The sequence below is a fragment of the Alexandromys fortis genome, unplaced genomic scaffold (genome assembly GCF_014885135.2).
Source record: "Alexandromys fortis isolate MF-2015 unplaced genomic scaffold, M_Fortis_MF-2015_v1.1 scaffold_127, whole genome shotgun sequence".
NCBI lineage: Eukaryota > Metazoa > Chordata > Mammalia > Rodentia > Cricetidae > Alexandromys > Alexandromys fortis.
In genome coordinates this window covers 4622215-4634179 of record NW_026068006.1, presented here as the reverse complement: position 1 = coordinate 4634179, position 11965 = coordinate 4622215, and the positions used below count along the sequence as shown (strand labels likewise).

General features: G+C 46.7%; 1 long non-coding RNA gene across 2 annotated transcripts; it reads left to right on the top strand.

The window, feature by feature from the left end:
* The first annotated feature begins 9625 nt into the window (after positions 1-9625).
* LOC126513291 (uncharacterized) lies at positions 9626-11542 on the top strand. 2 transcript variants are annotated; one of them, XR_007595286.1, is made up of 3 exons: positions 9626-9761; positions 10587-10668; positions 10787-11542. It is a non-coding gene; the product is annotated as an uncharacterized lncRNA (long non-coding RNA). The 2 variants fall into 2 exon arrangements; XR_007595285.1 differs by having other exon boundaries at positions 9626-9790.
* Positions 11543-11965: the final 423 nt, after the last annotated feature.

Below are 11965 nucleotides of genomic sequence, written 5' to 3'. Positions count from 1 at the left end.
GCACAGAAGAGGTCGGTAACTAAGCAATGGCCTTGAACCAGCAACGTGTCATCTTTCGGTACATTCTTCCCTCCAAATCCGTCTCATGAATACTCCTGCTTCTGGAGTGCATTACGATTAAACATTCTGTGTAGATAACCTATTTAAATTGCTAGTAAAATTATCCTTCATACATCTTTGAGGGTTGTTTTTGAAGCAGAATCTTACTATGTACACCTGCCTATGTATCCTGCCTATGTATCCTGAAACTAGGGATATAGATGAGGCTAGCCTCTAACTCACAGAGATCTCCCTGCCTCTGCTTCCCAAGTGCTGGGATTAAGTGTACCACCATGTCTAGCATTGTTGTTTAAAAATGATTTATGCATTTTTACTTTATGTGCACGAGTATTTTCCGGCATGTATGTATGTTCACCATGATACCCGAGGAGGCCGGGAAATGGAGTTATGTCTTCTAGAACTGGAGTTGCAGGTGACTGTGAGCTGCAATGTGGGTGCTAAGAACTGCATCCGTGTTCTCCACAAGAGCAACAAGTGCTCTTAACCCCTAAGCCGTATCTCCAACCCCAATCTTTGACACTTTAGATAGAGTTTTAAGACTATGGTTTTTGTGTGTGTTTGTATTTTTTGTTTGTTTTTAGACAGGGTCTCGTGTAACCCAGGATAGCCCTGACATCCTGATTCTCCTCATTCCTCCTTCTAAGTGCTGGATTATGGCGATAAACCCATGCCTAGCTTTAAGTACCATTTCAGCAACTGTGTGGTATATTTACATATATGTGTGCATATGTGCTCACATATTCATCTTTATATTGAAAATTGAGATCATTAGGACCAGGCAGGTGGAGAAGGACACAAACATGCCCACTCAGGCCTTTTGCCCTAGGTGGGGAAAAGAAACCACAGGAGCCATTATGATGCAAATATATGGTGGGGTATGGGAGAGAGAGAGAGAGAGAGAGAGAGGCAGAGTGGTTCCTGTACCGTGGAGGGGCCCATCTGAAGACATGAAGGCAGTGAAGCATGGGCTGGTGTGGGAGGCCCACTTGGTGACATCTGGTCCTGGGCTGCTGTCCTGGCCTTGTCTTGGTCTGTGGCCCGGCTGCAGCTATGTTCTCTGTTGATGTCTATTACCACTGAAGGCCAAGGATGCCCAGGTTCTGGACCTCCACCTGGGGCCATGTTGGTGTCCGAGGACCACCCTGCATCCCCAGTGAGGCCCATCTGAGTGACCTCTCCTGCCACCCAGGGCCATGGTGAAATCTGGGCCTGGGAAGCTGCCTACAGCTATATTGGGGCCGATAGCCCTTCCTCAGTCAGGGTCTGTGTCAATGTCTGTGCCTCCACTACCATCAAAGGCAGGGCAGATTCCCACGGTATGGCCTGACACCTGAAGACATGTTGCCACAAAGGCCACACAGATGAGGGTGGCCTGCAGTGCCACCCAGGACCGTGTTGGGTCTGTGACCCTACTGCAGTCAGGGTCTATATTAAGGTCTGTGGTTCCTGTTATCATGAAAGGCCATGAGGATGTCCGTCTGTGTGTCTCATGCCACGGCACAGGGCAGCTTGGTGTGGGAAAACTGTCTGTATTCTGTCAATCATATTTTAAATAAATGCTGATTGGCCAGGCAGGAAGTATAGGTGGGGCAATGAGAACAGGAGAATGATGGGAAGGAGGAAGCCCATTCCTCCCCAGTCCTGCCCAGACCATGGAAGAAGGAAGATGTGACCTGCCCTGCAGAAAAAGGTACTGAGCCATGTGGCTAACATAGATAAGAATAATGGGCTAATATAAGTTATAAGAGCTAATACGAAGGCCACCGGAGTCACACAAGTTTAGGCTAAACTGCGTCAGAAAACGAGGGGCTGGAGGCATTATCCGCCTCTCCCTCGTCCACCCACTTCCCTTCCTGTCATTTCTTTCACTGTCTGTCTTACATCCCCGGAGTAAGCTCCCTGAGCATGACCGGGAATTGGCTGCGTCCTGAGACAGGAAAACTGTGGACTCTGAGAACCGCGAAGAACGTTGGCAACTGGGCAGTCTGTCTGGCTCTAACAATGCCTTTTTGTGGCCTGTCCTTCTCCAGGGACTTGGCAAGTCCACTGCGAATCACTAGATCACTAGCAATGCAAGCAAGTTTGGGCTTATTAATGGTATTGTGGAACTATGCTGTAGCCCAGGGATCTCCAGTGGGTGGGGAATGCCACAGTGACACTCATCTAAAGACTCCCACTTATTGCTCTGGGGTAGATTTAATAGTCACAGAGTGGAGAGCATCGCTATATATATGTATATATAGATATGCATGAGACCTATTTTTCAAAAACATTAAACTTTTAGTTGCATATAGTTACATAGTGTTGAGAGAAAAGATTCTACTATCCTGAAAAAGCAATCATGGATTACTTGATTATTTTGACACATTATAGTCAAGAAAATACCATTCACTTTGTTACATGTTTTATTGTTTGATTTTTATTATTTATTTGCGTGAAAATAGGTGACACTTTCTACAGGACCACCATCCTCACCCTCACCACAGAAGATAATGGATTCACCGTGAAGGGTGGACGAGGTCTTCTCCAGACCACTATGATTTCCTGACCATTCTCGGGACTTACTCTTTCCTGACCCAGAAGCCATCTGACGTGTACTTTCCTCTTCTGGGTGGTGTAAATCTGGGGAAGCGCGTCCTATGTTTTGGCACATAAGTTTGCCTTTATGTTTCAAATCTACGTAGCGTTTTGAAAGAGACGACTATGAAATTAGCTGATGAAAACAGTTATAGACGGTGGCTCTGAGGAGTGGAAAGGCTCACAGCCTCTCAGCTGTGTGCTCTGCTTGCCGTGTCTGTAGTTCTGTTCTCTCCCCGTCTCAGGCTGGGAAAGGCCTGAAGTCTCCCCCGTGTGCCTGTGTGTGTTGGGAGGGGGACATGTGGCCGTTACAGAAGTCCGAGTACTTTGAGGAGATGTTGTCGGGGTGGATACTGACACGGTGTTCTGGGCTGAGTTGTAACCCTTCCGCCCACCAACTCAATGTCACTACGTTTGGAGAAAGCACCATTAAAGAGGGAATTTACACTAAAACGAGGGCATCAGGGCCAGTCTCAAGGTTAACAACGTCTTCTTAAAGAAACGAACGAAACTTGGACGCAGTCGTGTAGAGACACCGAGTGACTGCGGTCCCTGAGCTCAGAGAAGAGGCCTCAGGAGAAGTGAGCCCGGCTGACTGACATCTTGACTATGGACTTGTGAGAAGGCAAAGTCCTGTTGTTTAAAGTGGACTAGCCTGTTGTACTTGACATAGCCCTTGTAGGCTAAAAGCAAGACAATCATAAAAACCTTAATGTGAGTGCTCACCACCCTAACTGGAAAGAGGGCAGCGAGGGGGCAGATGACTTTAGAATGTTCCGCTTCTCTGTTTGCGAGATGGCAAAGAGATAATGTGTAATTTGCCTTTTATCTCCTGTTTTGCATGCACTAGATGGCCCTGCGTGGTTAATCAACACGGTGGTAATTAGCAGGGAGTGTGGACTCAAGGGTCACAGTCTACCCATGTGTAGGGGAGAGCAGACTGTGGTCAGGAGGCCAGAGTCAAACCTCAGACCTGGGCTGGGCAGATTTAGCCTCGCTGTGCCTCGCTTTCTCCTGTGTGGCAGGGCGTTGTTGTACCCGCCGCGTTTTGTGCCATGAATCCGAAACGAACTCACGCATGTAAGAAGCACTTAGAAGAGCTCTAGCCCTTATCCCCACACCGTGAGTCTGTGCTGCCAAGACAGTCATTTCAACGATGTGGAAGGAGTATGCGACGGGGACTTTTCTGCTTAATGGTTGACATAAAGCGGAGAGACACTGTCCAGCCGATAGTGCGATCAGGTCTTTGGCCGGAGTCCAGCTTACGTTATTTCCACGTAAGTGGCTGACCACTCCTAGCCCGGCCAGAGGATGTGGCTTTTAGAAAGCCGAAGAGGAACTCCCAAGGCCTCTGCAATAAAAAAGAGAGGTCGTTCTGTCCTGTGCTTTGCCTGTGCAGTGTCACGTGGTGTGTTAGTACAGAGGTTAAGATGAACAGGTCTCACTGTTTACTGACTGATGTGATGATTGCGTTCAGGCTAATGGTACCGAGAAGAGCCTTTTGGGACGTGCACACACAAAGACATGGAGGAACAAAACCTCCCTCCGCTGTCCTGCTACGTATTTAGAGACAGAACAGTAAGCAGCTCTGCTTAAAATTCAGACCACGGATTTGCACACAAAGGGGACATAAATCAACAGTTGGCTTTAACGTGGAGAAAGCGTGTCACGACGAAGTGAGTTTTCAGGGAGGTGGCGGCAGGGACAGCAGCGGAGACTGTGGAAATAGGGCAACAAGCATTCAGCAGCAGCCTCGGCTTCAAGTGCAGTATCTCATTTCACTCAGCCAGTAAGCCTCGGGGCAGGTGGAGTAGCCTAGCCACCTTCGTGCCTGGCTGATAGCGAGGACCTGTCACTAAAACCAGTCATATCACCAAACTCAGACATTTAACCAAGGACTTCCCTTTTATGAAAATTTATCTATTATCTAAGCTCTTGCTATTCTGGTACAGTCTGCATTATATTTAATTTTCTCTGTAGACAATTAAAAGAAAGACAGGGACCAAAAGGCCAGGCCTCCCCAAGCATGGAGGTCTCAGACAGTGGTGACAACTTGTGTTGAAGAAACAGCAGCACATGGCAGGATGCTGGGGGAGACTAGATTCAAAAGCAATGGGCATAACCACTCAGACAGCAAGAAGCTCAAAGGTGGGCAGTCCTGGGGTTGACTGAGCCCACAGCACCAATGGCACTGTCAATAATCTGGTGCTTGGGTTTGAACTTTCTGTGCCCGATCAGCTTCTGGTGCCGAGAGACCTGGGCTTCTCTCAACCCTGGTTAGAAACAGGTCAATGGAGAGATGCGTAACTGAGACTAAGAGGCCGAGGGCTCAGCTCTAGATGGGGACTCCTGCATTGCCTGCTCCACCACACACACCTCCACAAGGCTCAGGGAGCATAGCGGGAGGGAGAGGGGGTGAAAAGAACGTAAGAGTCGGAGGACGGGAGGAAGGCTGTGGAATGTTGCCCTCTGCACCGGACCGTGGCTCTCACAGTCATGAACTCCCGGCAGCTGTTGTTACCAGCGCAAGACTGACAGGTCCAGCCAGCCAGAGTCATAGCGTGGATGGCGTGATGATCGCTAGCCCATCCCGCCCCTCACTGAGCAGCTATGGCGGTGGATACTTGCTGGGGAAGGGAGGATGTGGCCCTGCCCCCGGGATCCCTCTTCTCCAATAGATGGCCCCATACCCATGCCCATGTGCATATGGGTAGCGCTGGGTATGTTGTGGGGTGCAGGGGTAGACATAATATTTCACTGTACTTATGGTTGAAATTCTCAAAAATAAAAAGAAAATAATTCAAGTGCTTTCTATTTTTTTTCTCTGTCTCCTTCAGCATGTCAAGACTGTGTCCTCTTGTGGTTGGAGACCACAGGGGAGCTTTGCTGCACACAAAAATAACAACACATTAAGAAGAACAGAGTCCATCGCCACCGTAAGGAATACTGAGCGTGGGATCCGGCTTCCCAGGGAAAAGCCCCCTGATTGGCTTTCCGTCCAAAGTGGTCAACCCTGAAATTATTTATGTGCAAGTAACATTATATGGACTGAGCTAATTGTATTTATATATGAATACATAGATAGGTGTGTGTGTGTGTGTGTGTCTGTGTGTGTGTAACAATTAAAGAAAAAGAGGCCATGAATTTGAAAGAGAGCCAAGGAGGTCACGGGGAGGGTTGGAGAAGGAAAGGGAAGAAGGAAATCATCTCTTTATATTTTAACTTCAAAATAAATAAACAAATAGACAGAACTCCTTGCAGTAGCAATAAAAAGAATTCCTGGGCGGGCCATTTAAACTGCTGCTCTCAGGAGAAGTTCAGATCCCAGCAGCCTGGGTTTGAGCTTCTCATTCCAGCCGAATTCAGCTGCTGAGAAAGGAGGAGAATTGTGGGTGATTTGGTGACCGGCAGCCACAATACTGAGGAACCGGGAAACAGTGGTAGCCCACAGGGTTTACCTCTGTGACCTCACCAGAACTGGGACATGTTGTTTCTGCTGTTCTCGTGGGCTTAACTTCATGTTTCAGGTTCAGCAAGCACCGCTTTCCTCCCAGCCGTGTGTCTGGTGTTTAGTTGCCCCTTCTTATATTGATTCCATCTTCACACACTATGCTGTGAGATGCCCGGGGCTCAGGGCACTGAGAGGGGGCCTGCTGCAGGTTCTGATTCATCACAGTTACGCTCCTTCCAGGACCTGCCTGTGCACAGAACTGTACCAAGAACACAACTCCACTCTAGCAAAACAAGTATAAAAATAACATTCCAAATTTAGAAAAAGGCATCAAATTATGATTTTCCCCTGCTCAGCCACTAGAGGGCACTGTTCGTTCACCGTAGGAGACTGTGCCGGCCAGCAACCACTCCTGACCTGCTTTAGCATTCCAAGTGAAATGATGTCGTGTGTTGATTCCCCAAGGCTTTGGGAATTGTAACTTTACACTGCTTATCCTTAGTATATGTAACACTAACACAAAGATTCTTAACTGACTGTCTATCTTTTAATTTGCTTATTTATTATCACCCCACCCCCCACCCCCTAAATCAGTGTAGAGATTGTGGGGAATTTTAGTAATGGGTGATGTTCTTGTCTCAGACTTGTCTGCCCCATCCCCTAAATCAGTGTAGAGATTGTGGGGAATTTTAGTAATGGGTGATGTTCTTGTCTCAGACTTGTCTGCCCCATCCTTGTCTGCCTCCGAAAGGAATGATGCTTAGCCCTCATCCTTCCTTTCACCCAGACTGTCACACAGGCAAACTGAAACCTCCCCTTAGTCCTTCCTTCCTTTCCATGAGTGTTCCCACCTTCAGGGTTGATGGTCGGGAATAAAACCGCCAACTTCCAATTTCGGAAAACAGATGTAGCAAGAGATAGTCCACAAATAAGAAATCCCTCAGCAAAATCAGTTTAGAACTTTCTGTAAGCTGCAGCCAGAGACTGCTTCTGAGTCCTTTGCCCAGGGGTCAGCAGTCACATGAGGGCCAGATAAGGAGATTTTAAGGTGTTTGGGTCATTGGGGCTCTCTGCCAGAACCACTCAAACCTCTTTAAGAGTCTCCACAGTAGCTGTGGGCTATTCAGCCAGGAGGGTCCAGTCCAACACACTTCTGAGCATATGAGAATTTCAGATAAGTACCACATATGAAATAATCATCTACATTTGATATTACTCACAATCATTTCAAAGATCTGCAAGTGAGTCTCCCCTTCTGAGTTTTGTGTCTGTCCCATAGCTGTCAGTCATCCAATGGTCAGACTAGGCTACAGCCGCCCGCCTTCTGGATCTCTGTCGTTACCAACTTTGGTTTCCGTGTAGTTTCTGTTGGGTTAAGTGGAACCTAAGGGTACAATTATAGGACACAGTGAGCACTAAGGCTTTCAGACTGGGCTTCGACTTAACAGCCTTCTGGTTGGCTTCAGAAATTCACGGAGGGAAAGAGACACATGAGTGGTCAAGGTCTCTTTGAATGTGGAGTCCAAAGGATGCAGACTCCAGACAATGCCTCTTCGGAACTCTATGACCCTGCCTGCTGACTGATACCGTGCCAATTCTGAGGCAACAGGAAGAAGGGGAAGGTATTCAAGTCTTTATTTTAAAATGCTTTGACATATTGCTCTTCTGACTGTTTTCCCATATAGACTGCAAGTTTCCCAGGTGCCATTTGTGGGCAAATCAGCCTCCACCTCTGGATCTGTGCACTGCTTAGGTTGGTAGGTCAGCCTCCATCTCTGCACTGGTTGGGTAGGTCACCCTCTACCTCTGGATCTGTGCACTGTTTAGGTTGGGTAGGTCAGCCTCCACCTCTGGATCTGTGCACTGCTTAGGTTGGTTAGGTCAGCCTCCACCTCTGGATTTGTGCACTGCTTAGGTTGGTAGGTCAGCCTCCACCTCTAGATCTGTGCATTGGTTGGGTTGGTCAGCCTACACCTCTGCATCTCTGCACTGGTTGGGTTGGGGTGACTGAAAGTGCATCCTTGCTGAGTCATTTCAACTCTGTGACCCTGAGATTCTGCATGGTCTCATCACTGAACCTCATCAGTGCACCTAGTTTTCACATCTGTACTGACAATAAGCCTGGAAAATAGAAGAGTACTTACATGTAACGATTGTAGAGCCTGGTCCAGGACACCCTTTTCCTATGAAAGTGTACCTCTTTCTTGCTTTCTTTAGACACATCCATGAACTACTTTATATAAAATCATTCCCAACTTACCACGTACTAAACTACACACACATACACATACATACTCACATGTAAATACACGTATTATAGGATATTGAGACAAAATAAAATAAAACACAAATTATTTGGTCATGAATTTTGTTTATATTATTCTTCCTTTTCATCTATATTTTGGTCTTTGGGGAGAAGCTAATTAGAAACAAAAGAGGTTTTATTTGTTAAGTGAAATTGTATATAAATATAGGTACTATTCATGTGTATTCAAGTTAGGTTAACTGTAGGTGGACACGGCCTGGAGCCATCTGATAGGAAAGCCTTGGTTGAGGAATTGTCTGTAGGGGATTGTTTTCATTGTTAATCGAAGCAGGAAGGCCCAGCCCACTGTGAGCAATACCTTTTCATAGGCAAATGGTTCTGAACTACATAAGAGAGTTAGAGGAGCATTATCCTTCGGTATCCTCCATGGTCTCAGCTAAATCTCTTTGACTGAGAGTGAGTTCCGTGGTCAGAGGTAGTGCTCTGTGGACTGGCAAGCCTTGAGGGCCCTACCTTGGCTTTTCTCAGTGATGGACTGTGATCTGGAATTATGAACTGAAATAAGCCATGTTCTTCTGTAATTTGCTTTTGATCACAGTCGCAGACAAGAAATAAGAACAATACATTAACTGTGTGTGCGCATGTGCATGCATGAGGTCCTGTTTTATTCATCTTACTGTAGCTTCATCTTTTCTCCCTCAAATGTAACAAAACACTGACTCTGCAGTAATTTATTTCTACAGGAGACGCAGAGTTCACTTGCTGTATCTACACTCTCTCTGTTTCTACCGTTTTCTAGTTTAGCTGAAGCCCGTGACAACCACTGCCAGTTGGACTTGGTGTGATGTGTGTAGCTGCTGGGCCAAAGCAGGTAAAAACTGCTGTTTTCTTTGTCTTTATTTTCTGCCTGACGACGGATCCCACACAGCCAGACAGCGGCATCTTTACGTGGAAGCCACAGAAGGGTATTTCACTTGCTTTCAGTTTTGATGTTGCAAACCCCGCTGCAAGTCATCGTGTATATCCCTTGAAGTGAAATTATGGTGTGGTCTCTGTTTCTGGGGGAATAGCGTTCTCTCTGTTTGCTAAGATGGTAATTAATAGTATTTTGGGTATTTGCACCAAAAAAGCAAAAAAGACAAAATCACTTACACTTCACCCTGATATTTCAAAAAATCTATTTCAGGGTCTTCAAGCAGGGAACGGGACTTTGGGTGAGCGTGGAATGGCTCAGAAGGTTTTGATCACAAATCCTCCTGGCAAGGCTTCATTCCATAGGGAGAACAACATCCAAATAACAGAGGGTTTTGTTTGTTTGCCTTTGAAGAGCCATTGGGAATAAAAAGAAAAACAAACAAGCCTACTAAAAGGATGTGACATTCTAGACTGACACTCCAGAAATGTCAGGTCAGCACAAATCAAAACAGCGCTGGAAAGTGAGTAGAAGAAAATAAAGAACCTAGATGCAGGCGTGAAAACTTGGCACACACAGTGGGAGTGGGGGCGGCTGGAGCGTGGGGTAGAGTCAGTGTCAGAGTCTTCAGAGCTGGTCTCCAGTTACCTTTCTTAGTTCTGAATTGTGCACTTGACATTTCAGTTATGGTCAAGCAGCCATTGCGGGGTGTGGTGTGTGTGTGTGTGTGAGTGTGTATGTGTTTGTGGTATGTGTGTGTATGTATATGTGTGTTGTGTGTGTGCATGTTTGTGTATGTGTATGTATGTGTGTGGTGTGTATGTGCACGTGTGTGTGTGTGCATGTGTGTGTGTGCATGTGTGTAGGTGTAGGTGCGTGTGTATGTATGTGTATGTGTGTGGTATGTGTATGTGTGTATATGTGTATGTGTGTGTATGTGTGTATGTGTGTGTGCTGTGTGTATGCATGTGTGTATGTATGTGTGTGTTGTGTGTGTGGTGTGTATGTGTGTGCATGTGTGTTTGTATGTATGTGTGTGGTGTGTATATGTGTATGTGTGTATGTGTGTGTGCGTGTGTGTTTGTATGTATGTGTGTGGTGTGTGTGTATGTGCTTATATGTGTATGTGTGTACGTGTGTGTATGTGCATGTGTGTTTGTATGTATGTGTGTATGGTGTGTGTGGTGTGGTGTGTGTGTGTGTATAGAGCTGCACATAAGTATGCATGCATGCCTGTGGAGGCCAGAGGTCAGTTAGCATCAGGCATCTACCACCATCGGTCCCCATTTTATTCACTGAGGCACAATCTCCCTCTGCAGCTCCAGGACTCAGCCCATCCAGCCAGTGTTCTTGCTCCGGGATGGACCGTCTGTCTCTGCCTCCCAATCACTGTGATTACAGGTGGGAAGCTGTGCTCCTCCAGCTTTCAACTGGGTGCTGGCTATGGGAACGCCTGGTCCTCACGCTCGCATGGCGGGTGCTTCGACCACATCCCCACAACCATGTGTTTTATTTCCAGTCCCACAAGTGCTTTACTTATCGGTCACAAGCTGCAGCTGCTGAGACTCTGGCAATTCTGCTACACTCCCCTGTTGACAAATGTCCTGCGCTGTGATGGAGAAGCCCTCGGGCACCAGCATCGAGCTACTTGGCACCTGTCAGACGTGTAATCCTGGGTCTCACCCCAGCATTGAGCTGCCTCTGTAGTCTGTTTTCACAAGGACCCCCCCTTCTTTGTGCTCTGATGTGTGCCAAAATCTGAAAAAACATTGTTCTTTGCCATTGATTATAAATTGCACACACTGCTAGCTGAGAGAAGGAAAGGAAAAGCAAGCAGGCGCTCGTGGAGATCACGGCAAGAGCGCGAACGGAGGAGTTCCTCTGGGTGGAAGGAAACAGCAGGGGAATCAGAGCCCTCCTGCAGGAGAGGAGAAATCCAGCCCTAAGAGCTACTTGCTTACATCTAAGGAATGTGGGTATCTGAGATGCTAGTTAACAGCTACAATTGCTAAAGAATCAGAATCCTTCATCGAGGAAGAAGAAATAAATGTTTTTATGTTTAGTAATAGAAAAAGCCTCAGAAATCACACACAATAGTTGATGCTAAAGGAACACACGTGCTATGGGGTTCACTTTTCTGGGGTCATCTATCCAGGTCTGAGTTTTAGCTATTAACTTAAACTCTATTTTTTTTTCTTCTACTCACTTTTGCCTTTTGTTTTGTTGGAGTGTTTGGCACTTTCTTTTTGTTTTACATGAACAAAGGTAATTAATTTCTGACCCCTTAGAAGTAGAAAAAGACAAGATCTCCTGAGTAAACTGGGAGCATGGGGACCATGAGAGAGGGTAGGAGGGGAGGGGAGAGAGTGGGAGGGGAGTGGAGAAAAATATATTGCTCAATAAAAACAATTTTAAAAAATGTCTGGCCCCTTAAAAGTCATTCAGTTTAGAACGGTCATGAGTCACTGAAGACATCTCTCTGTGACCTGGGAGGTCTTTGCGTCCTCCACAGTGCTGCCAGTGATTCTAACCTGGGCTATAATGCTAAGAAGAAAAGTAGAGGAAGTGGCTGCCTTTGTCCTAGAAAGCATTTCAGAAGCCAAGCTCGCAGCACCGACATTGGCCTTGCGCAATGCTAGCGTACCTTTCGACCTAGAAATGGTTCGTTGCTCCTGTAATAAGGCAGATGTCCGGAGCT